Source organism: Schistocerca cancellata, chromosome 3 (genome assembly GCF_023864275.1).
Source record: "Schistocerca cancellata isolate TAMUIC-IGC-003103 chromosome 3, iqSchCanc2.1, whole genome shotgun sequence".
Lineage (NCBI taxonomy): Eukaryota > Metazoa > Arthropoda > Insecta > Orthoptera > Acrididae > Schistocerca > Schistocerca cancellata.
In genome coordinates, this window is record NC_064628.1 from 616,044,089 (window position 1) to 616,069,728 (window position 25,640).

A 25,640-nucleotide genomic window follows, 5' to 3' on the forward strand; every position below is an offset into this window, starting at 1 on the left:
GCCTTCACTATTTCATCTCTCAAAGCTACCCATTCTTCTTCTACTGTATTTCTTTCTCCCATTCTTGTCAATCGTTCCCTAATGCTCTTCCTGAAAGTCTCTACAACCTCTGGTTCTTTCAGTTTATCCAGGTCCCATCTTCACAAATTCCCACCTTTTTGCAGTTTCTTCAGTTTTAATTTACGTTCATAACCAATAGATTGTGGTCAGAGTCCACATCTGCCCTGGAAATTTCTTACAATTTAAAACCTGGTTCCTGAATCTCTGTATTACCATTATATAATCTATCTGTGACCTTCCAGTATCTCCAGGCTTCTTCCATGTATACAACCTCCTTTCATGATTCTTGAACTAAGTGTTATCTATGATTAAGTTATGCTCTGTGCAAAATTCTACCAGGCGGCTTCCTCTTTCATACCTTACTCCCATTCCATATTCACCTACTCCGTTTCGTTCTCTTCCTTTTCCTACTATCGAGTTCCAGTCACTCTTGATTATTAAATTTTCATCTCCCTTCACTATGTCAATAATTTCTTTTATTTCATCATACATTTCATCAATCTCTTCGTCATCTGCGAATCTAGTTGGCATATAAACTTGTACTACTGTGGTAGGTGTGGGCTTCGTATCTATCTTGGCCACAATAATGCTTTCACTATGCTGTTTGTAGTAGCTTACCCGCATTCATATTTTCCTATTCATTATTAAACCTACTCCTGCAATACCGCTCTTTGATTTTGTATTTATAATCCTGCATTCACCTGACAAAAAGTCTTGTTCCTCCTGCCACCGAACTTCACTAATTCTCGCTATATCTATCTTTAACCAAATCATTGTCCGCCCCCGGTAGCTGAGTGGTCAGCGTGACAGAATGTCACTCCGAAGGGCCCGTGTTTGATTTCCAGTTGGGTCGGAGATTTTTTCCGTCCAGGGACTGGGTGTTGTGTTTTCCTAATCGTCATCATTTCATTCCTATCGACGCGCAAGTCACCGAAGTGGCGTCAAATCGAAATACCCTCGTCACACGACATTTATTTACCTTATCATTTCCCTTTTTAAATATTCTAACCTACCTGCCCGATTAAAGGATCTGACATTCCACCCTCCGATCCGTAGAACGCCAGTTGTCTTTCTCCTGATAACAACGTCGTCTTGAGTAGCCCCCGCCCGGAGATCCGAATAAGGGACTATTTTGTCTCCGGAATATTTTACCCAAGAGGACTCCATCATTATTTAACCATACAGTAATGCTGCATGCCCTCCGGAAAAATTACGGCTGTAGTTTTCACTCGCTTTCAGCCGCTCCCAGTACCAGCACAGCGAGGCCGTTTTGGTTAGTGTTAAAAGGCCAAATCAGTCTATCATCCAGACTGCTGCCCCTCTTCAGGAACCACACGTTTGTCTGGCCTCTCAACAGATACCCCTCAGTTGTAGTTTCACCTCACCTTCGGTAGGGCTATCTGTATCGCTGAGGAAAGCAAGCCTCCCCACGAACGCCAAGGTCCATGGTTCATGGGGAGCCTTAACCGATATTGAAACAGTGATTATTTTTCAGTACTTCCTCATATTCTGTGATCTGCTATGATATCTCTTGAGCTGTCTGGCTTGCTTTTGTCATATTCTTTTGCGATAGTTTTGCTGCGTCTTCTAACTTCTTCAATAATCCGATTGTTCTGTCGAAATTTTCCAGTCCGAGGGTTTCTTCTGCAGCGAGCGGCAGGCTGTTTGGGCTCGTGCGCGCGTTCCTGTGATTTTCGCTTCGAAAGTGGTGTCATGGGTTGTGTGGTGTCTGCCCGCGAGCTGCCACTTGCGTCGCGGACTGTGGCTACAGGCACCGGGCAGTCGGCTGCAGTGGGTCTAAGGTGGCGGGTGTGACTTGTGTAGTAGCGCGGCGCGACTTGCCATTGTTTCGAAGGGCTCTATTGGCATCCTGAAGAGCAGATCAAGTGACAGTGTGCTATTCTGAAATTCTGTGGAGCTGACTCCCGTGGAGCCTGCAATGAATTGGTGGCATTGTTGGAGAGTACTGTGGGAGTCTTGTCAGTTATTCGTGCTCTGGTATCCTGTCGCCACCCTGTTAATTGTGGATGGGCTTGAGAGCTTTTTTTTTACCAAGTCCTCCAGAGGAGTGGTGAGAATTTTTTTACTATTTCGCATCTTTCCGCGCCCTGATTACGTCTGAAAGCCGAGTTATGTTGATTCTCATGTCAATGTCTGAACAGAGCTGTGAATTCGAATTGGTCGTAGTTTGGTAACATTCAAATCAATAGCTACTGCACTTTTTTTTTCTTTTTGTCATCAGTCTAGTGACTGGTTTGATGCGGCCCGCCACGAATTCCTTTCCTGTGCTAACCTCTTCATCTCAGAGTAGCACTTGCAACCTACGTCCTCAATTATTTGCTTCACGTATTCCAATCTCTGTCTTCCTCTACAGTTTTTGCCCTCTGCAGCTCCCTCTAGTACCATGGAAGTCATTCCCTCATGTCTTAGCAGATGTCCTATCATCCTGTCCTTTCTCCTTATCACTGTTTTCCACATATTCCTTTCCTCTCCGATTCTGCGTAGAACCTCCTCATTCCTTACCTTATCAGTCCACCTAATTTCCAACATTCGTCTATACCACCACATCTCAAATGCTGTACGTAACAGGTCTATAAATGCCATCCTTTACGTTTTAGTTATGTTGGTTGCTTTTGACAACGAATGCGTGCTTCTAGTATTTCTGTCAAAAGATTCTTATTAACGTATTGTAAAGGCCACCTTGACGAATGATGTTTTGTTAAAGACCCAGGAAGTAGCCATTTGACCGTGGATTTTGTACCTATGTGTTGTTATTTGGAGCCAGGCTCTTACTTAATTAAGCTCAGTTTTAATTTGTCATCTTGTAAGCCTAGTAATTGTTTTAAATTGTCATGCTGCAAGCTAGTCAATGGTAAATACACTACTGGCCATTAAAATTGCTAAACCACGAAGATGACGTGCTACAGATGCGAAATATAGCCGACAGGAAGAAGATGCTGTGATACGCAAATGATTAGCTTTTCACGGCATTCGCACAAAGTTGGCGCCGGTGGCAACACCTACAATGTGCTGACGTGAGGAAAGTTCCCAACCGATTTCTCATACACAAACAGCAGTTGACCAGCGTTGCCTGCCCGAAACGTTGCTGTGATGCCTCGTGTAAGGAGGCGAAATGCAAACCATCACGTTTCCGACTTTGATAAAGGACGGATTGTAGCCTATCGCCGGCCGTTGTGGCCGAGTGGTTCTAGGCGCTTCAGTCTGGAACCACGCGACCGCTACGGTCGCAGGTTCGAATCCTGCCTCGGGCATGGATGTGTGTGATGTCCTTAAGTTAGTTAGGTTTAAGTAGTTCTAAGTTCTAGGGGACTGATGACCTCAGATGTTAAGTCCCATAGTGCTCAGAGCCATTTGAACCATTTTGTAGCCTATCGCGATTGCGGTTTATCGTATCGCAACATTGCTACTTGCGTTGATCGAGATACAATGACTGTTAGCAGAATATGGAATCGGGGGGATCAGGAGGGTAATACAGAGCGCCGTGCTGGATCCCAACGGCCTCGTCACTAGCGGTCGAGTTGACAGGCATCTTATCCGCATGACTGTAACGGATCGTGCAGCCACGTCTCGACCCATGAGTCAACAGATGGGGACCTTTGCAAGACAACAACCATCTGTACGAACAGTTCGCCGACGTATGCACGAGCATGGACTATCAGCTCGGAGACCATTGCTGCGGTTACCCTTGACGCTGCATCACAGACAGGAGCGCCTGCGATGGTGTACTCAACAACGAACCTGGGTCCACGAATGGCAAAACGTTATTTTTTCGAAGGAATCCAGGTTCCGTTTACAGCATCATGATGGTTGCATCCGTGTTTGGCGACGTCGTCGTGAACGCACATTGTAAGCGTGTATTCTTCATCGCCTGGCGTATCACCCGGCGTGATGGAATGGGGTGCCATTGGTTACATGTCTCGGTCACCTCTTGTTCGCATTGACGGCACTTTGAACAGTGGACGTTACATTTCAGATGTGTTATGACCCGTGGCTCTACCATTCTTTCGATCCCTGTGAAACCCTACATTTCAGCAGGATAATGCATGACCACATATTGCAGGTCCTGCACGGGCCTTTCTGAATACAGAAAATGTACAGATGCTGCCATGGCCAGCACATTCTCCAGATCTCTCACCAACTGGAAACGTTTGGTCAATGGTGGCCAAGCAACTGGCTCGTCACAATACGCCAGTCACTAATGTTGATGAACTGTGGTATCGTGTTGAAGCTGCATGGCCAGCTGTACCTGTACACGTCTTCTAAGCTCTGTTTGACTCAATGACCAGGCGTATCAAGGCCGTTATTACTGCCAGAGGTGGTTGTTCTGGGTACTGATTTCTCAGGATCCATGCACCCAAATTGCGTTAAGATGTAATCTCATGTTAGTTCTAGTACAATATATTTGTCCAATGAATACCCGTTTATCATCTGCATTTCTTCTTGGTGTAGCAATTTTAATTGCCAGTAGTGTGTTACTTAGTGTTAATTACAGAAAATCGCTATTTAATTCTAAGCTATCACTACTTTTTTTGTTGGAACTGCCACTGTTTCTGATAAGATGCAACAGTTCCCATAAGTAGATGCTGTTTGAAATGGCTGAGACGTAAGTTATTTGGTATTTGTGTATTAAAGCTTAAATTTTATAGTGTTCACTAACTATAGTTATGTAATCATTGTTTCTCTTTTAAAAATCTGTTAACTGCAGTGAAATTTTTTCTTCTGGAATTTGATTACGTCAGAATCTGCACAAGAGTAGCTGAAGATTTAATATGTATAGTTGTTATCTTAGCTCTGTGAAACTGATGTCAGTTTTGAAACCTTCTTTTCCTGAGCTGTAGGCAGTGTGAAAAACTCGTAATTTGAGCTTGCTTTCATGTGCGTTGCCATCAAACTTTTAAGATGTTATTGTCGTAGCTTGGTGTACTTGAAAGGTGTAATATAAGGAAAGGGTATGCGACGTTTAATTGTGAAGGAATATAAAGTTTTGAGCTTTAATATTAAAACCCAATTTTCATGTAATAAATTACTTTCTGCTAAATAGTGTAAAGTAGTTTCGGCCCAGCACCTTATCACTTCCTGCCCGCTCCTACGATTTCTTTTCCCGTTTCTTTTTTCTCCCTTTGTCTGACTTCCCACACTTGCCTAATAGTAGATGCATCCACCACTTTCTTTTTACTGTATGGGACCACCTTACTCTAGTTTGCACTCGCGGATGGCGTTTGTCAGCCGTCACACTTCTAGTGCCCATCTAGGTTACCTAATGCACTAGTTTAGCTTTTTTAAACTAGGTTTCCGTTTGAGAATGCTATACTTCCATTGTGAATTATTGTTGCGTGTATAAACTAGCGTGATTGTATTTAAGTTTACCAGTACTTTACCATTCCACCGTTCCTTTATTTATAAATATTCGTAGAGCATCTACTGCTGACTTTGGAATAAGTCGAAACCAATAATGGTACCGCTTGTGTGACCTGAGTAACAAACACACAATAATAATAATGATACTTACTCACCTGGCCCCACAAACCGTAGTCAGTTTTGGCCTCGTCAAGTGGCCCCCTGCATAGTGCTCTGTCCTTGGCATCTTCTTCCCTTGCTCCCAGAATCTGAAGATCATTGGCCACTTGGTCTCTTCGTCTTATTTTCGGTCTGCCGAACGATCTTCACCCTTCGGTTTTCTTCTCTGACGCTTCTCTCAGTCTTGATCACAACTCTTTATATAGACGTGCCAAGCCTATCTCAGCAAACTGATCTGCCGCAGAACATTATTTTCGAAAATTTCTATCTTTCTTTATGTATACTTACGTCTTCTTTATATTTTGTATACTTACGTCTTCTGCATATTTCTGCCCGATATAGTAGCACTTGCCTGATTACAGTTTTATATATCCTCTAGATAATGTTTTGGAGGACAGTATTTCGTTGAGGGAATATGATGCTCTGGATGCCACGTTATCCTGGCTTCTGTTTCTTGTTTCTCGTCGTTTCTGTTATTTGCTCCAACCCGTAGACAGTTAAACTGGTCCGCTTCTTAATAGGTATTGTCATCGATCTGTATGATTTCATGACTTCTTGTCTTGTATTTTGTTTTCCCGTCATTTTCCTCCAATAAAACGTTCTTTGCTTTCTCAAATAGATTTCTTGCTAGTCTTTTGAGATGACCTAGATTTTCTGCTATTAGTACTACATCATCCTCAAAGGCCAGTACATTAATTTTTATTCCTATACTAATTGTCTGCTCTGGTGCACTTGTTGCATCCACTGCATAACAATGGTAATAAAAGTGATAGTACTTAAAGAGGTTCAGTAAGATGGTTACTGTTTTCAGTATCTACAGAGACAACTAGAAGTGATGACGCCTGGAACTTCCAGGTGATAATTGTGCATATACAGTTATCAATATTACTTAGTGAAGAACAGAATAGCTAATTGCAGTGATGTATATTGTGGTAATATAACTTTGATTTTTCAATTACTGCTTGCCAGAGAAGACGAAGGATAAACATTTCTTTTTTCCATCTTGTTATAAAATTTTCATTATAATTCGAATTTAGTGTGATGTAACCAGACAACAATCTAATTAGAAGGAGAGCATTGCTTGAGAACAGAAAGCAACATATTTCAGTATACATAGTGGCGACATCACTGGCACAGTTTTCTAGACAGGTACTGTCCTGGAGCTACGTATTGTGTTTGTCTTAATGTGAATAAAATTTAATGTTCCCAAAGTATGGTAAAGAACTTTAAAGTGGAAACTGAGGAAAAGGGAACGAAACGTGATAGTAGTCGTTTTTAAAGCTGCTTTGGATAGGAGTTGCATCCTGTGAAACAGTGAAAGGAGAGAAAAGTAGTGAATTACATAAGCGAGTTTTATGTTGAAACGTAGGCACAGAACTGTGACTACTTTCCGTTATGCATTTGTACATTATGCACATCATTCTAGGATTAATAAATTTATTGCAAGCGACGATAAGTCTCGGGTATTTTAAAATTTCCCTAGCGTAGAGCGATGATGACTAAGTACTATGTAAAGTCTTCATCCCTTTCACGTACCGTTTACTAAGAAGCAAAAAATAATATCTAAGATACAGGTAAGAAAACCGCAGAGTTTTCCTGAAGTACTTTTCGTTTAAATGGATGTTAATTTGTGGAACCTCACTTGTTTCCCTCGGATTGACATGACTGTAGCATTAAAGCAGAAAAAAAGTCTTAATATGCTTTGGCTGCAAGAAAACTGATTGCTAACTCGGTTTGTACTAAACGAAATATCAAGAATACTTGGAAAACTGATCTTACTTTTTGACATTAAAATCGGTTGGGTTCACTAAGTTTATTCATTGACAACTCAATACATACTTATCAGTTACTGACGAAAGTGGCTGTGCCATCCATTTATCAAGAAAGTTTAATCACATTAATAAAAGCAGAATGCAACCTTTAGTGTGTTTTGATTTTGCGCAGCGCAGTGCAAAATAGGAAAGTATGTGCCCATACTATCTTTCGTTATTCCATAATTACCTTGGTATGTTTTGAAATTTCAAAGAATTCTTAAGTTTTTGGTCGCTACACCTGCGTTATTCGTTTCCGCTGGCAATCTAGAAGTTTTTCCAGACGGTAACGTCGAAGTCCTGTCTTAGCTTAAATTCTCATCATCGGCATACTCGACGTAAGTTTCATAATACCACTGGAATATTTCATAATGCGCTAAAACATACTTGCGAAAGAGCAAGTTAACCTTTAATGGGTTTATGAAGGAAGTTTCACAAGCTGCGCTCGATATATTCTTATTTACCCCACCAGATTTTCCCCGTTTATCGCCTACGGCGTTTGCACGGCAAATGTATAACCGAAAAAAAAGGTGCCTTACCTGACATTGCTCCTAAAGCGGAACGAATAAACGTAAATTCACAATTCAGCACTCATATTTGCTACTGAACGTATAGCCTTTTCGGGAAAAAGATATCCGTTAAGTCTCCGTTTAGCTTTGTTATTCATTAAGTATTTTTAGAAATATTTTATTGAAATCAGTGCTACTGCCCCGACGATATTTAGCGCACAGCGAGGGCTGAGTACTACAAATGACACGAGAAACACTGTCATAGTTGTTGTGTAAATTGTTTGCTCATTAGTAACCGACTGACAGCAATCATGTTTCGCTTTGTCTTCTTCCATGCCCTATCTTCTTTCCTGTTACTTCATACCGTCGTTCAATCAGGTAGTATTAAGCGGTTAGGTTTGGATTGCCATATTCATCCACTGAGACTCAAATGTCTTACGAGGCATGTTTTTAATGCGAGTACCGTTTTGAAATGTAGCCGTTGGAACTTTGTGGTTGCCGAACGTCCCATGCTCGTAATGTGCTTTCGACTGTTAGCTATCCACGAACGCCGTTATTGTAGTTTTTACCTGTACTGACGTTCATTTATGCTTGGGTAAAATGACTCACACTATTGAATATGCCACCGAATTCGTTTATGCGCTGTTATTCGTTTCTTTAACGCAAGAGACGTGAAAGCTGTTACAATGCACTACATTGGCATATTAGTGAAATGTTTAGAGTAAACGCTATGAGTGCTGCAAGATTAAAAAATGGTGCAGCATTAAAAGATGGCCACATAAACGTGCATCATCAGAAACTATGTGGGGGACCGTTGTCGCAACTAATGACCTGGAGCATAAAGTCGATAAAAAGTTAGAGAAGACAGACAACAAGATTTCGTCATAATTTCAAGCCGTTCCTCACTTTCCAAGATGTGTTCTGTATGAAATTGTGACAGAACGCCTACAGTACCGAAAGATGTGCGTACGTTCGGTTTCAAAAATGCTGACTGAAGCGCACGAAATCAGTCGTTTAGTTAGTTCAGTGACACCTCCAGAGTTACAGCGTCGAAAGAAATAAGTTTTCGCGCTAAAGTATCACAGTTGACGACACATGAGCTGCTGACGTTACAACTAAATCAAAGCAGCAATCCCTGGAATGGAGACATTGAATATCCCCCAGAAACACAAGTCCGAGCAAACAATTTCAGCACTAAAAGATATGTGCACTACGTTTTTGGACAGTCATGGGTTTCTGTTCATCGATTTTTTACCAAAGAGTAGTACCGTCAATGTAGACAAGGATTTTGACATCTTAAAGAAACTGCGAAGTACAGTCCAAAACAAAAGGCCTGGTATGCGCAGTAGAGGGAACGTTTTTCTGCATGGCTATGCACGCACCATGTGCCTCATCACACTCGAAGCCTCATCATGTCGTATGGTTGGAATTCACCGACGAAAATGCAATCGCAACACCAAGAAGGAATTGTGTCACTTAAACGAAAGTTGGTAGGCGTGTGTCTAAAATTTAAACATGATATTTATTCGAATTTCGTGCCAGTCACTTAAGAGTGGCGCTACTATCAGGATCCAAACCAGATTTGCATTCAGTACACTCTGTAACTGTCGTGAGCAATTGGTATCTTTGAGTTTGGACGTGGTGAGTTTATGGAACTCATAATTGCCTTTAAGGCGACAAAGATGTCATTATCGGCACCTCTGGTTGAACGAGGTCGTGTAACAGGGCTACAAGAAACGGGATGTTCCTTCTGCGACATTGCATAGCGATTTGGCAGGAATAGCCATTTTACATGACTCCTGGCAGCGATGGTCACGAGAACGTACGGTCAGAGAAAGATCAGGCTCCGGGTGACCACATGGCACTACCGAGAGGGAAGACCATCGTTTCCGGCCTATGGCTCTGGCGTATCGTAAGGTATCTGCAGTAGCCCTGTAGCGTGCATTCCATTGACATCCAGCCACACCCATTTGCGACTTCAGTGGTGTCAAGCGAGATGTCCTTGGAGGGACGGATGGAGGTCGGTTGCGTTTTCTGATGAAACCTGTGTCTGCGTCGGTTTCAGTGATGGCGGCGTGTTGGTTAGATCAAGATCAGTTGAGGACCTTAAACCAATCTGTCTCCGTTCTGCACACACTGCAGCTACACCTGAAGATATGGTCTGGGATGCGATTTTGTATGACATCAGGAGCACTTTCGTGATTGTTCCACGAACGTCAGTCTGGTGATGTGATCTATTGTGCTGTCATTCATGAACAGCATTCCATGGGGTGTTTTCCAACACGTTACCGCTCGCCCGTACCACTGATGAACCCAACATGTTCTGCAGAGTGTCGACATGCCCCTTGGCCTGTTCCATCACCAGATCTGTCTCCAGTCGAGCACGTGTCGGACATCATCGGACGACAACTCCAGCGTCATCCACAAACAGCATTAACCGCCCCTGCATTGACGGATCAAGTGGAACGCCATCCCACAAACTCACATCGGGCGCCTATACAACATAATTCAAGCACGTTTGCATGCTTGCATTCAACATTCTGGAGGTTACACCGATTTTGTTAACGTACGATCATTTCACATTTGTAATGGCTTATCTTGCTCTTGCAATTACCTGTTATCTTGAATGTTTATCACTTAAATATTTTACCTAGACAATTGTATTACCGCAACTTCATCGCTCTACATTAATTATTTTCTGCTGTTGAGACTCTGTACGAGCTCCAATTTCTCTTACCCTCCATATTCGGGTCTTACACGGCACCTATGTTGGTGACAGTAGAATCACTTCCTTTCTGTCGCAAGTGCTGTTTATCTACGCTTCCTCGATAAGGTTTCGCGAGAAGAACGTCTTATTCTTTCCATAGATTCCCATTTGCTTCACGGAGCATCTCTGTAACACTTATGGATTGATCAAACTTGTCGGTAATAAATCTAGCACAACGGGCCACAAAAGTATTCTGTACTCGGTATCGTTTGTAGCTGAGGTACACGTTCCCAAAGTTCTCCACATGGACAAAAATCAACTCTTTACCTTCCCTTCTACCGACCTTGCGTGTTCGTTCGTTCTCGTGTTGCTTTCTTTCTGTACGCCTTGATATTTAATCGCAGTGACGGTGTCAAGCAGCAGAGCATCAGTACTTTATCCGAATATTATAGGGCTCTTTTACTCACTCATCTGCATTAACTTACAGTTTTGCACATTTAGAGCAATCTGCCATTTACCGGGATAACTCTGTAAACGTCTCTCGTTAATTCTATTTTGTCAAAAACTGACATTTTGAGCCCGTGGCTGTATACAAAATATAGGTTAACTCCTACACAGCAGATTACACAAACAGCCACTTTTAACAATGATAATTATCTAAACAGCACCGCTACCGGTTTCGAACTGACAGGTTCATCTTCAGAAGGCTAGTTCACGTTTTACATTAGATTTCGCCTTTTGTTTCCCCACCTGACGAAATTTCTTTGTGGTGGTAGTGCCCTACAAGCAAAACAAGATGTGAGACAACGTCTTTTTAACTGTATTGTGCCTCACAAGGACTTTAAGTGATGTAAACAAATTATTATTATTAAAGGGACGATTCTTCGGTTACTTACGATGAAGAATCCGCATAATTCGTTTCTATCACTTGAAATAGTTGTGAGACACAATTACAGTTAAAAAGACGTTGTTTCACATCTTGATTTGGTTGTATGGCACCACCACCCCACAGAAATTTCGTCAGGTGGGGAAACAAAAAGCGAAATCCAATGTAAAACGTGAATTACCCGTCTGAAGATGAAGCTGTCGGTTCGAAACCGGTAATGGCGCTGTTTAAATAAATAAACAGATACCATTGTAAAAAGTGACTGGTTGCTGTAATCTTCTGTGTAAGAGTCACCCTATATCTCTCGTTAATTATTTTCTAAATTTCTTTAGTCCGACACTCGTTAGTTGCCATCTAAAGTCGCTGAGAAAAGATGCAGGTATTTATCGCTTCTAAGTCAACCGCAGAGCTGTAGAACCGGATGGAATTATGAGACGTAGAGATGCTGGACCGATTTCTTGGGCCCTGACCCAGTCTATTGTTCCAATAGAATGCAGCACTAAAGGTTGTGACTGAGATTTCACGTGTTGAGAAATGAGAAGAAGCGATCTGTTTTACTTGGTAAAAAAGTACCTGTGCTCAAGGTATAATAAATATTGATTTTCCACAAGCGGTTTTGACAGGCTTTGGTGTCATCTTCTGATCTTCAAAATGGTTTTCATTGAGAACTGCAACCTCATCTCAAGTTGTCACATTAGTGGATAAACTGTACCACATTGTGCAAAGGTTTGTCAAAAAATAAAATGCTTGCAGTCACAAAGTACCTTGTGCATGTGGCCAAACAGATGATCACGCCATCCTGAATAGTCGTTTGGTTGCCATGTTTCCCCAATGATATTAGAAATTTCGACGAAATGTTAACTAGCCTTTCTGCCTTGCTTGATCTTATGTCTACGGGAGCTCTTTTAAATTGTAATACTGGTTCCCTGTGTCTTCCTTATCAATTCCAGTTTCTTCATCTATCAAGTCAACCTACAAGTTCTCCCCTCATAGGGGCCTTCAGTGTACTCTTTCCACCTATCCACCGATCCATCTGCGTTTAATAGTGGAACTGCCTTTTGACTCTTAATACTACCATCACTGCTTTTAATTTCACCGGTGGTTGTTTTGATTTTCTCAATGCTGAATCAGTCCTCCCGACGATTATTTCTTGTTCGATTTTTTCGTACTTTTCCTGCAACCATTTCGCCTTGTCTGCCCTGCATTTCGTACTTATTTCACTACTAAGTGATTTTCATTGCCGTATTCCTGTTTTTAAACGAACAATTTCGTACCTTTTCTTTCGTCGATGAACTAAAGTATTTTTTCTGTTAATTAAAGTTTCTTCGGAGATACCTTCCGTATACTAATGTCTGGTTATCCAGGATCTGTTATTTCCCTATTTAGAGATGTACGGTTCTATAGAACTGAGCAGCCTACTGTTACATTCATCATTGCAGTAGCCACATCCTTGTTGTTGTTGTTGTGGCCTTCAGTCCTGAGACTGGTTTGATGCAGCTCTCCATGCTACTCTATCCTGTGCAAGCTTCTTCATCTCCCAGTACTTACTGCAACCTACATCCTTCTGAATCTGCTTAGTGTATTCATCTCTTGCTCTCCCTCTACGATTTTTACCCTCCACGCTGCCCTCCAATGCTAAATTTGTGATCCCTTGATGCCTCAGAACATGTCCTACCAACAGGTCCCTTCTTTTTGTCAAGTTGTGCCACAAACTCCTCTTCTCCCCAATTCTATTCAATACCTCCTCATTAGTTATGTGATCTACCCATATTATCTTCAGCATTCTTCTGTAGCACCACATTTCGAAAGCTTTTATTCTCTTCTTGTCAAACTATTTATCGTCCATGTTTCACTTCCATACATGGCTACACTCCATACAAATACTTTCAGAAACGACTTCCTGACACTTAAATCTATACTCGATGTTAACAATCCTTAGCGGTCTTCAAATGCGTCTCATCCACCCAAAATACTTCACTATGCCACTACCTTCCACACTGATTCTCCCGTACGATTCTGTTAATCTTCGTTCCACTGTTCATCAATACTAAATTGTTCTCTGAGTCTATATTCGCTCTTGAGTATGTCTTAAAATCCAATATCTGATTTCGGCATGTCTGTCTGACCACCATTTGATCTTTCCTTGCGTCCGGGCCTTTCCCATGTAAACCTCCTCTTGTTGTGATTCCTGACAATAACAATCCGTATTACTAGTTGAAATTTATTGTAGAACGCAATTACAGTTTCTCATCTCTGATTCCTATTTACAAGCCTTTATTCTCCCTTAACCCTTTCTTCTACTTCTTCCTCTGCATCAGCATTCCAGTGGTCTGTGATTATTAGATTTCCATCACCCCCTCACATACCGAAATATCCTTTCTGTATCTTCACACACATCCTGTATGACTCCACCTTCTGCTTACGACGTCGTCATCTATATCTGAACGGTTGTTGCCGGCGTTGGTTTGCTGTCGATTCTGATGAGAGCACCCGTATCACTGAATTGTTCACAGTATCTCACCCACTGCCCTACCTTCCTATTCAGAACAAGTCTTACGCCCTTTAACCAGTTTCTGCTGGTGTTGATACCATCCTATAATCGTCTGTCGAGAAATCCTTGTCTTCTTCCCGTTTTACTTCACTGATCTCCCTATATTAAAATTGAGCCTTAGGACTTCTCCTTTCAAATTCCTTAGCTCCCCGTATATAGTTCAAGCTTGTTACATTCCACGCCCCGACTTCGTTATTCCATCTTTTCTTTATGGTGAACTGCCCCTCGGCAGTCCCTTCCCAGAGATCCGACTGAGTGACGCATCCGGAGATCATCAGGACACTTATTCAAAATAGGCCACATTTCCTGTGGTCACGCCTTCTGTGTCTTTAGTGCAGTGGTTTCCATGGCATTCTGCTGCCTCGTGACGTTATCACCGATGATCCATCCGCATTTTAAACAGTTTCCCATCGCATGGGCAAGAGATTGCCACGAGCTTCTGTCCACTCCTCGACCCTCTTCGAGATGGCCGTTGGCAGACCGAGGGAGATTTCTTATGCCGGAAGTCTTCGGTCGCCATTGCTAATGTTTTCACTCAAAATTTAAGCAGTGGTTAAATTCGAACCCGGGACGGGTGACGTTTTGATTATTAGTTGAAACCTCTACCCCCAGACCACTTTTTTTCATAGAACTACCTGCATGAAACAGAAATTTGACTATTACGAGGGTCACTCCAAAAGAAATGCACACTATTTTTGTAAAAATACAGTTTTCATTCTGCATGTGTGAAAGTTTTACAGTATGTAGATACATCCTTCCCGCTTGTTTTCAAACTTAGTTCAACTTGTTCCCGTGAGTGGCGCCGTCACAGCATGTCTTCAAGATGGCTGCTACACTTGACGTTCGTCAGAAGCAACGTGCTTTCATAGAATTCCTGTGCTGTGAAAACGAGACAGTGGGAAACATCCACAAGAGGTTGAAAAAGGTGTATGGAGATGCTGCTGTCGATCGCAGTGCAGTTAGTCGGTGGGCAAGCAGGTTACGTGATGAAAGCGGACACGGCAATATTGAGGATTGTCCTTGCATCGGCAGGCCTCGTGCTGCACACACTCAAGACAGTGTGCAGAGAGTTAACGAATCGGTGACTGCTGACAGACCCATCACAGTGAACAAATTGTCGCTACGTTGGGATAGGGGAAGGAAGTGTTTTCAGAATACTCAAAGTGTTGGAGTTAAAAAGGTTTGTGCCAGGTGGGTTCCCAGGATGTTGACAGTGGCTCACAAATAAACAAGAAAAACAGTATGCAGCGAACTTTTGGAACAGTACGAGAATAGTGGAGATGAATTTCTTGGAAAAATTTTGACAGCTGATGAAACTTGGCTCCATCAATTTTCACCAGAGACGAAGAGACAATCAGTGGACTTGCATCATGCAAATTTACCCAAGAAAAAAAAAATCAAAATCACACCTGCTGGAAAAGTTATGGCTACGGTGTTTTTCGATTCCGAAGGACTCTTGCTTGTGGACATCATGCCAAGTGGAACCACCATGAATTCTGATGCATATGTGACGACTCTGAAGAAACTTCAAGCTCGACTGAGTCGTGTTCGACCACATCGGCAAAAGCAGGATGTTTTGCTGTTGCACGACATTTCACGGCCACATGTCAGTCAAAAAACCATGGAAGCGATCACAAAACTCGGATGGACAACACTGAAACACCTGCCTTACAATCCTGACTTGGCTCCATGTGACTATCGTCTCTTTGGGAAACTGAAAGACTCTCTTCGTGGAAAAAGGTTTTAAGATGATGACTCCCTTGTGCACGCTGCCAAACAGTGGCTGCAACAGGTTGGTCCAGGATTTTACCGTGCACGTATACAGGCGCTGGTTCCAAGATGGCGTAAGGCAGTTGAGAGGGATGGAAATTATGCGGAGAAATGAAAATATTGTTCCTAAAGGATGTATCTACACACTGTAAAACTTTCAAACATGTTGAATAAAAGATGGATTTAAAAAAAATGTGTGCATTTCTTTTGGAGTGACCCTCGTACATATGAGTAAATACATTGTTTCCTCATCTGATCAGTACGATCCTCTTATCAACTATCGATGTACACTATAGTACATTATTTATTCTTGTGCAACATTTATATAATATATCTGCACTGAATCTAATGGTACAACACAATCTTTCCTACAAGGTAAGTTATAAATAACAATTCTAGTCGCACGGAGAAGCCGCGCGGTTTGAGGCGCCATGTCGCAGAGAGCGTGGCCCCTCCCGCCGGAGGTACGAGTCCTCCCTCGGGCATGGGTGTGTGTGTTGTTCTTAGCATAAGTTAGTTTAAGTAGTGTATAAATCTAGAGACCAATGACCTCATCAGTTTGGTCCCTTAGAAATTTACACACATTTGAACATTTTAACAATTCTATTGACAAGAAATCATAAGACCGTACTGAGTCTACCTAATACATATATTACCACACCAAGAAAATAAAACCTATCCCAAAGTTATTAAAAAAGTTAAAATCTCTTAGATTTTAAATGCACTGCCCTTCATGATCTAATTAAGAAATCAAATCCACATCTTCTGTTCCACATCTGCCCGGTCAAAGCCAGTACAGAATTCTTTTAAGACTGTACGTTCAGCGACACTTGTCAGTTACTTTTCATTTACGTTTGCTCCTATACCATATAAAGAATGGCTCGCAATTCATCTCTGGGTATTTTCTTTCCATTATCCAAATTACACCCTTTAAAGGAAAAGTTAAGTTTCTGCTCTCTTGAATTGAGCTTATTGTCTCGACTTTTCTTAATCTGTCGGAAGTGTGCTAAAACTTGCATGAACTGTAGAAACTGACACGATCGCTGCAACCTTCTTCAAAAAATGCGTGCACGGCCCTGTCGTCAAGAGGAGTGGTTAGACAGTTCCAGTATGCGGAGAAAGTCTTCCCACCTTAATGTTCCGCAACCATCGTGGTCTAAACTTGTGAACCTGCTGTACAATCTCTCAATCTGTTGGGTACTAAATACAGTTTCTTCTTATATCTGCAGGATCTCTTCTTCTCTCAAAAGAAGTCAAGATCCATCACCATGACTAGCTGAAGGAGGTCAGTTCTACAAAACTGTAACAAAAACAAAGATCATCTGAGGCCAACATAGTTATGCTTTGCCCAAACCACGGGCCAAGATTCCAAGCAAATTAGCTCAAGCAAAGAGAGCTTTCATAACCGAAAGCAGTGTACTAGTGTGAAACATCAGCTCAATTTGATGAAGAAATTTCTGGAGCACAGCATTCTATGAAGTCAATCATAATTCTTGGGAAAAATCTAAAAATAATTCAAAGAGTTTGAGATGTGTCACCATAGAAGGATGTTGAAAATTAGATACACTGACAAGAAATAAAAAAAGGGCAGTCTCAGATAGCATGTGTTAAGACATCAAGGAATAGCCTCCATACTGCTTCAGAGAACTGTAGAGGATGAAGCTGTTGGGAAAGTTTACAAATCTTTAACATATTGCAGCGTGTCAGCAACTGTGAAATGTACAGCAAATAAACAATTTTTTCAGCCTTCAGTTGCAAGGTAATTTTACTCGTTTACCTAGGTTTCGATTCCAGTAATGGAATCTTCTTCAGAACCTATAAATTAAACCACATACGGACATATATTACTCACTAAAATGCATTATCAGTCTAATGATTGAATAATGAAGAAATTGTGATACTTACAAAAAATGAAATTATTTTGTGAGCCAAACACTGGCCATGTCACAGATTAAAAATTAAAACATTAAAGACGCATAATCATAAGATTATGTCAGTCAAAATTAAAACCATTAGGGCGAACGTAGACGGAGCTGCGCCGGCCATAAATCAGGACCACACGTAAGCGGCTCGAAAACTAGGCGTCGTGAGCAGTTACGCGGCGAGGCTCGGCCGCGGCCAAGCGCATGCGCAAGCGCAAGCGCAGGGGCGAGAGACAAACTGTCTCAAAATTACTTAGAGCAAATATACATATAAACAAAATGTGACAAAGCTGTCCTACAATTGGACAAACCTATCTATTGGTATAGCAACATTAAACAATTTACCTGAGAACAAACTACAAAGCCAAGGTATAATTTTTTTTTCCTTTAAATATTATAGTAAGAGGGCGTAGCCCCGCTACAATAACTAAAAATTAGTGTCAAAACCATGCGTGCTAAGCATGAAATGTCTTTAACATAAAAAAGGCCTTAGCAACTATGTGTCATTACCAAGCATATAACGAAATACAAAGACACACATGTACAATCACATTATAATAAAGGGACAAAGCAGGTAGGGAAACAGTATCGGCCATTCGAGGCGGACTGTGGGTCAACTCCACTGAAGTAAAGGTTGAAAGCCTTCGAAATAACTTCTATTTTTGTAATTGCAGCTGATCATTAAGTAAGTTGTCCCTATCAATACTAAGATGTTTAAAAATTTGCAATTCTTCGAGGGTGTCTAGCCTACATCCCTTTACTTCATTATGCAAAAGCTCTGCGTCTTTTAGAGGCTTGGGAGCATGCGCCTTTTGGACCAGATGTTCAGCAAATGTAGATCCTCGAGTCCCATCACCGCTTTTTGTCGGCAGGTGCTCTTTAAACCTAACAGACAGGGCCCTTCCTGTCTGTCCAATGTAATAAGAAGGACATTCAGCACACGTGATTTTATATACACCTGACAGCGATGATTTATCATTACCTTTATCCAGAGAATGAACTAGGTTCTTTTTGAGGTTGTTGGTGGTAGAGTATGAAACTTTACACCCTAGGTTTTTTAATAAACGACCTACCTGTTAGCTGCAATATATTAAAGATTTGTAAATTTGTATCTGCCGAGGCAAGTAAAGCAGCTAACAGATATATGGACATAGTGTATAAAATACTGAAAACAGGTATGGCAATATCTTTCATTAAGCAATGCAAGCTGTCAAATGTAGTACCTGATTTTGTAAAAGGCTATATTAATAACAAAGTTTGTAATAAGTCCCCTGGTCTTAAAAGGAAACTCGTACACCAGATTTTAAATGAAAGAAGTGCTGAGTTGTACTCCAAGAAAGACAGCCTGAATGAAGAAGCTTATGAACTGTATCTTGAACTTTCAAAAATTTTTAAGACTACCTACAATTTTCAAATTGATTCGTTTTGGATGCATATTAGTTTATGGTTAGCAAACCGTAAAACCGAAATTAGTGTTAGACATGAAAGAAAGCTAGCCAAATTATTAAAATGTGTTGAGGTTTCTGGCGTTCATAACACATGTAAAGGGGCGGCCGCCCTAACCCAATTTTACGAACGCGTAGTGAATAAGACTAATATTTGTTTCTCCAAAGCTGAGAACGAGCTTTTATGTAAAGGTTTCAAGTTTAATGTACAACCTAAATGTACTTCTCAAAGTGTAGAAAATTTAATTGTCGACCTCAAAGTTGGGCTTGATTGTTCTAAAATAGCAAAAAAATGCGCAAACAAGAATAGCTTATGACGCCTGTAAAATTGTCCAAAAAGATTACTCTGTTCAAAATCCTGTTTCTACTGTACATCAAACGTTGAAGAGCATTAATCTTAAGCTTAAAAATAATGAAGCACTGATAACTAAGGCCGATAAAGGCAATTCCCTAATTATCGCCCACAAAAGCGAATACATCCGTAAAACGGAAATGTTTTTTGAGGAAAATGGCATCGTGCCAATCGAGGTGGACCCCACACCCGTGATCCAAAAAGAGATAAGGTCGGCTCTTAGCGGTACAAAAAAGTTAATCGGCGAGTTTTATAAAAAATGCCTTATAAACATGAACCCGAAACCACCTATTTTGAGAAGCCAATTTAAGGTTCATAAAATTTCCCATCCCATCCGGCCGATCGTTGAGAGTACCAAAAGTGCATACCACAAACTAGCTAGGTTCCTGCACCGTAAATTGAAAGAGAATTTTGTGTTTGAAAAAAATTTCTCCATCAAAAATTCGGTAGACGTGGCCAACAAACTTAAAACTTTAGCCTGTTCTGACATCACAAAACTCGTATCATTTGATATTAAAAATTTATACACTAATGTACCTGTTGAACAGACGATGGACATTATAGAAACCAATTTGCGATACCATAAAAAATTATCGGCCCCTGAGATCGATGAACTAATGGTTCTGTTACGCACCACCCTCAAGTACAATTATTTCTCTTTCAATAATAAAATATATTCGCAACCCTGTGGTCTAGCTATGGGCAGCCCGTTAGCTGGTATCATGTCAGATATTTTTATAAACTCAATGGAGCAGATGTTTTTTTCGGAATTATCCAGATTTGGCAAATAATATAATATTCTATGCGAGATATGTAGATGACTTGCTGTTTGTATTTGAAGGTTCCCATGAAGAGCTAGAACTGTTATTTACCACTTTCAATAACCTACATGAAAAAATCAGTTTCACGCAAGAAAATCAGACAGCTGGTAGGACCTTAGACTATCTCGATCTGACTCTATCCATTATTGGCAACAAAATAGATTTCAAAATTTTTCGGAAAGCAACCTATTCCGACATCATCATCCCAGCTGATTCCACCCATCCTCAGGCCCAAAAAATGGCTTTTTTCACTCGAGTATCCATCGAGCTCTTTCCATTCCGCTTTCGCCAATCAACTTACAGAACGAATTAAAAGTCCTCGAAAACATCGCTCAGAATAATGGATATAATCCCAGTATAGTGAGACAGTTGTTCAATAAAAAAACACGAAAGAAGACTACCACCCTTTCCAGTTCAGATACTCACAATCAACACCAGGCAACGAAATACATATCAGTTCCCTTTATAGGTAACATATCCTATAAGGTAGGTCGTTTATTAAAAAACGTAGGGTGTAAAGTTTCATACTCTACCACCAACAACCTCAAAAAGAACCTAGTTCATTCTCTGGATAAAGGTAATGATAAATCATCGCTGTCAGGTGTATATAAAATCACGTGTGCTGAATGTCCTTCTTATTACATTGGACAGACAGGAAGGGCCCTGTCTGTTAGGTTTAAAGAGCACCTGCCGACAAAAAGCGGTGATGGGACTCGAGGATCTACATTTGCTGAACATCTGGTCCAAAAGGCGCATGCTCCCAAGCCTCTAAAAGACGCAGAGCTTTTGCATAATGAAGTAAAGGGATGTAGGCTAGACACCCTCGAAGAATTGCAAATTTTTAAACATCTTAGTATTGATAGGGACAACTTACTTAATGATCAGCTGCAATTACAAAAATAGAAGTTATTTCGAAGGCTTTCAACCTTTACTTCAGTGGAGTTGACCCACAGTCCGCCTCGAATGGCCGATACTGTTTCCCTACCTGCTTTGTCCCTTTATTATAATGTGATTGTACATGTGTGTCTTTGTATTTCGTTATATGCTTGGTAATGACACATAGTTGCTAAGGCCTTTTTTATGTTAAAGACATTTCATGCTTAGCACGCATGGTTTTGACACTAATTTTTAGTTATTGTAGCGGGGCTACGCCCTCTTACTATAATATTTAAAGGAAAAAAAAATTATACCTTGGCTTTGTAGTTTGTTCTCAGGTAAATTGTTTAATGTTGCTATACCAATAGATAGGTTTGTCCAATTGTAGGACAGCTTTGTCACATTTTGTTTATATGTATATTTGCTCTAAGTAATTTTGAGACAGTTTGTCTCTCGCCCCTGCGCTTGCGCTTGCGCATGCGCTTGGCCGCGGCCGAGCCTCGCCGCGTAACTGCTCACGACGCCTAGTTTTCGAGCCGCTTACGTGTGGTCCTGATTTATGGCCGGCGCAGCTCCGTCTACGTTCGCCCTAATGGTTTTAATTTTGACTGACATAATCTTATGATTATGCGTCTTTAATGTTTTAATTTTTAATCTGTGACATGGCCAGTGTTTGGCTCACAAAATAATTTCATTTTTTGTAAGTATCACAATTTCTTCATTATTCAATCATTAGACTGATAATGCATTTTAGTGAGTAATATATGTCCGTATGTGGTTTAATTTATAGGTTCTGAAGAAGATTCCATTACTGGAATCGAAACCTAGGTAAACGAGTAAAATTACCTTGCAACTGAAGGCTGAAAAAATTGTTTATTTGCTGTTGGGAAAGTTATTAATTCCAGTATATCCAGCAAAGAAATGAAGACGTTTGCTGCAAGTGCTGCTATGAGATGCAAAAGTTGCCACAGGATAAAAATTCATGGTGAACCACATTAAACCAGGCAGTCGACTGATGACACACAAAAGACCTAGTTTCCGTAGCCATTTTTTATCCGCAGGTGAGGAATATTGACTTGCTTCACGATCATTTTACCTAGCAGGCGTTCTGCTGAAAAGCACTGCCACGTTTACGCAATCCTTATGCGAGAAGAATGACAAAGGTATTTCATATATTTTGAATAAATTTCGTGCTTCAACGTCGAGACCGCACCTGATGCGCCTAATCTTGTCATTCACAACGCCACAGCTCGCCTTCCTGCGACTACTGTCCGCTGCGGCTAATGTTTCACCGTAGCAAAGTTGGCTACTGTGTCCTATTACTAAAACCGCTGCGGAGAATGTGATGTACTCAGCAGATATAAATGTTTTACGCCCTGCTTTTCTACTTGGTTCGAGCGCGCTTCTCGTAGACGGAACTGAGACATAGTAGTTTTTCGCGATGGTGTCCTGGTGTACAATTCTCAATATGTACGAAGCAATGCACTCTGTTTCCGTGTTTACGCAAATTAATGACACTCCGGGTGACATCACTTCACTAACAGTAATCAAGATATTTATTCTGAAAAAGACACATATCAGTCCTGACATTTCGTAGCCAAGGAATAAGACCGCTCCAAAATGTGTTGGCCACACTGCCTTCGGGATTCAAATGCCGTTAGAATGAAAATATAAATAAACAAATAAATAAATAAAAATAAGGAACTACTTCATTAATAGCCCCTGTTACTAAATACTTTAATTACAACCGACATTACAAACCAAAAGATGACTGGGTGTTGTGTGTAAGTAGTTCTAAGTTCTAGGGGACTGATGACCATAGTGCTCAGAGCCATTTGAGCCATTTTTTAGAAACCAAAATTTGACAAGTATAAGCTTCCTGCTAAGTTCAGAAAAACAGATTATCTGCAAAAGTAATTCTGGAATAGGTCCTGAACTGATAATGCCCTCATGAACAAAGTTTCAATGCATGTATTAAACTAGGAACGTTATATGACTGCAAAATATATACAGTATGATATAGACATTGAATGTTTACCTTTTACAACGGTTTAAAATGGGCATATCAAAAGCAAATTGAATTTATGTACACTTGAATAGTAGTAACATGCATCTCTCTTCATATGAAAACGTGAGAAAAACTTCACTTACATTAGTCCGAAAGTCGGTAGCAGAAAACTGCAACTAATTTATATTACTTGGTGTTTTAACATGTTGTTACTGAAGACTTAACAAATAAAAAGCTCGTTATCATTAAGTTTGCAGTCTGGAACACGTGACGCATGTTCAAACGTGTCGTAAAATGTTATTTCCGGAAGCTACCTTACATTAGCTAAAACTTTTTATGCATTTATAACAGTATTAATTGTTGATAGAAGACCTCAGCAAGCACCCAGCTCCACATCTATTTACATCTACGCCAATTCTCTGGAACCCACTTGACGGTGTGTGGTGTAAGGTACTTCTTGTACCACTAACAGATCCCCCCTTCCCTGTTCCACTCCTGAGTGGCACGTGGGAAAAATGATTGTTGGTGAGCCTCTGTATCAGCTCTAATTTCTAGAATTTTCTCGTCATGGTCACTTCGCGAGATGTTATTTGGGGGAAAGTAATATGTTTTCTTACTCTTTCCTGAAAATACTTTCTCGGAACTTCGACACTTAACCTCTCCGTGACGCGCAACGCCTCTCTTGTAATGTCTGCCACTGGAGCCTGTTGAGCATCTCTGTAACGCTTTTCCGCCAACGAAACGATCCCGTGACGAAACACCCCGCTCCTCGTCGGATCTTCTCAATTTGTTCTATCTGTTTTACTTGGTAATGGTGACAGATTGACGAACAATACTCAAGAACAATCGGTCGAATAATCGTCTTGTAAGCCACTTCATTATGGATGAGCTACATTTCCCTAACCCCTAAGACTCTCAGTGTGGCCTACTATTTGTTTTATGTGGTCATGTCATTTAAGGTCACTCTAATAATTATTCCTAGATATTTTACGGTACATAATGTTTCCAGCTCTTTGCCATCAACAATGTAGCGGTAATTTGTTGTCAATAGTGTAGTTGTGCAGTAGTGGATTTATTTTCCTATGTATGCGCAGTGTGTTACATTTATTTACGTTCAGGGTCAACTGCTAGAACCTGCACCAACAATGCTTCTGTAAATTGAAACTGTCGACTGCCGCTGCTACTTTCGTATTGTAAGTGCGCTGTTTATGTTTTCTTATTGGCAACGTTACGTAGCGCTCTGTATGAAAATCACTGGCTGTGCTGTGTGCAGTCTGTGGCTAGTTTGCATTGTTGTCTGCCATTGTAGTGTTGGGCAGCGGCAGCTGGATGTGAACAGCGCGTAGCGTTGCGCAGTTGGAGGTGAGCCGCCAGCAGTGGTGGATGTGCGGAGAGAGATGGCGGAGTTTTGAAATTTGTTATACTGGATATTATGAACTGCTATATATATTATGACTATTAAGGTAAATACATTGTTTGTTCTCTATTAAAATCTTTCATTTGCTAACTATCCCTATCAGTAGTTAGTGCCTTCTGTAGTTTGAATCTTTTATTTAGCTGGCAGTAGTGGCGCTCGCTGCATTGCAGTAGTTCGAGTAACGAAGATTTTTGGTGAGATAAGTGATTTGTGAAACGTATAGGTTAATGTTAGTCAGGGCCATTCTTTTGTAGGGATTTTTGATAGTCAGATTGCGTTGCGCTAAAAATACTGTGTGTCAGTTTAAGCACAGTCTTGTATAAATTTTTCTAAGGGGACGTTTCAGTATACAACCACATCGTCTGCGAACAGTCTTAATGGCACGCCGCAGCCGGTTTCTGGACAGCATGTGAACAGTGTGACGTCACAGCTATCACCTGTTCGCTATTCGTCCGTCTCCTCCAATGGGGTGGATTAATATAAAGACCAATAGAAAACAGCCATTTCAGCCAATGATAGATAATAAAGGAAACACCAATAAAGCATACCTTTCACCCCTCCTCCTCCCCTCTTCTACAGCCAATCAAGTAACGACACGGTTTTCTCGTGCAGCTATTTAAGGAATCAAGTGTGTTTCATTTAGCAGTTTAACGTAAGGCCCTGATGAAGGCTAGCTGCAACGCTGACCGAAACGTTGGCGCATTTTAAATTATGACGATGCGGTCTGATACCCTGAAGAATTTTATTGAAGATGACAACGGCCGCGGAAGCCTACGCTTACAGTCTTAAAGAGCTTAAAAAATGTTCAAATGTGTGTGAAATCTTATGGGACTTAACTGCTAAAGTCATCAGTCCCTAAGCTTAGACATTACTTAACCTAAATTATCCTAAGGACAAACACACACACACCCACGCCCGATGGAGGACTTGAATCTCCACCGGGATCTTAAAGAGCTTCCGATGCGTT

General features: G+C 41.0%; 1 pseudogene; it reads right to left on the reverse strand.

Moving 5' to 3' along the window:
• Nucleotides 1–16,570: 16,570 nt before the first annotated feature.
• Nucleotides 16,571–25,640, reverse strand: part of LOC126176460 (calcineurin B homologous protein 1-like) — a 181,476-nt pseudogene continuing 172,406 nt past the window's right edge.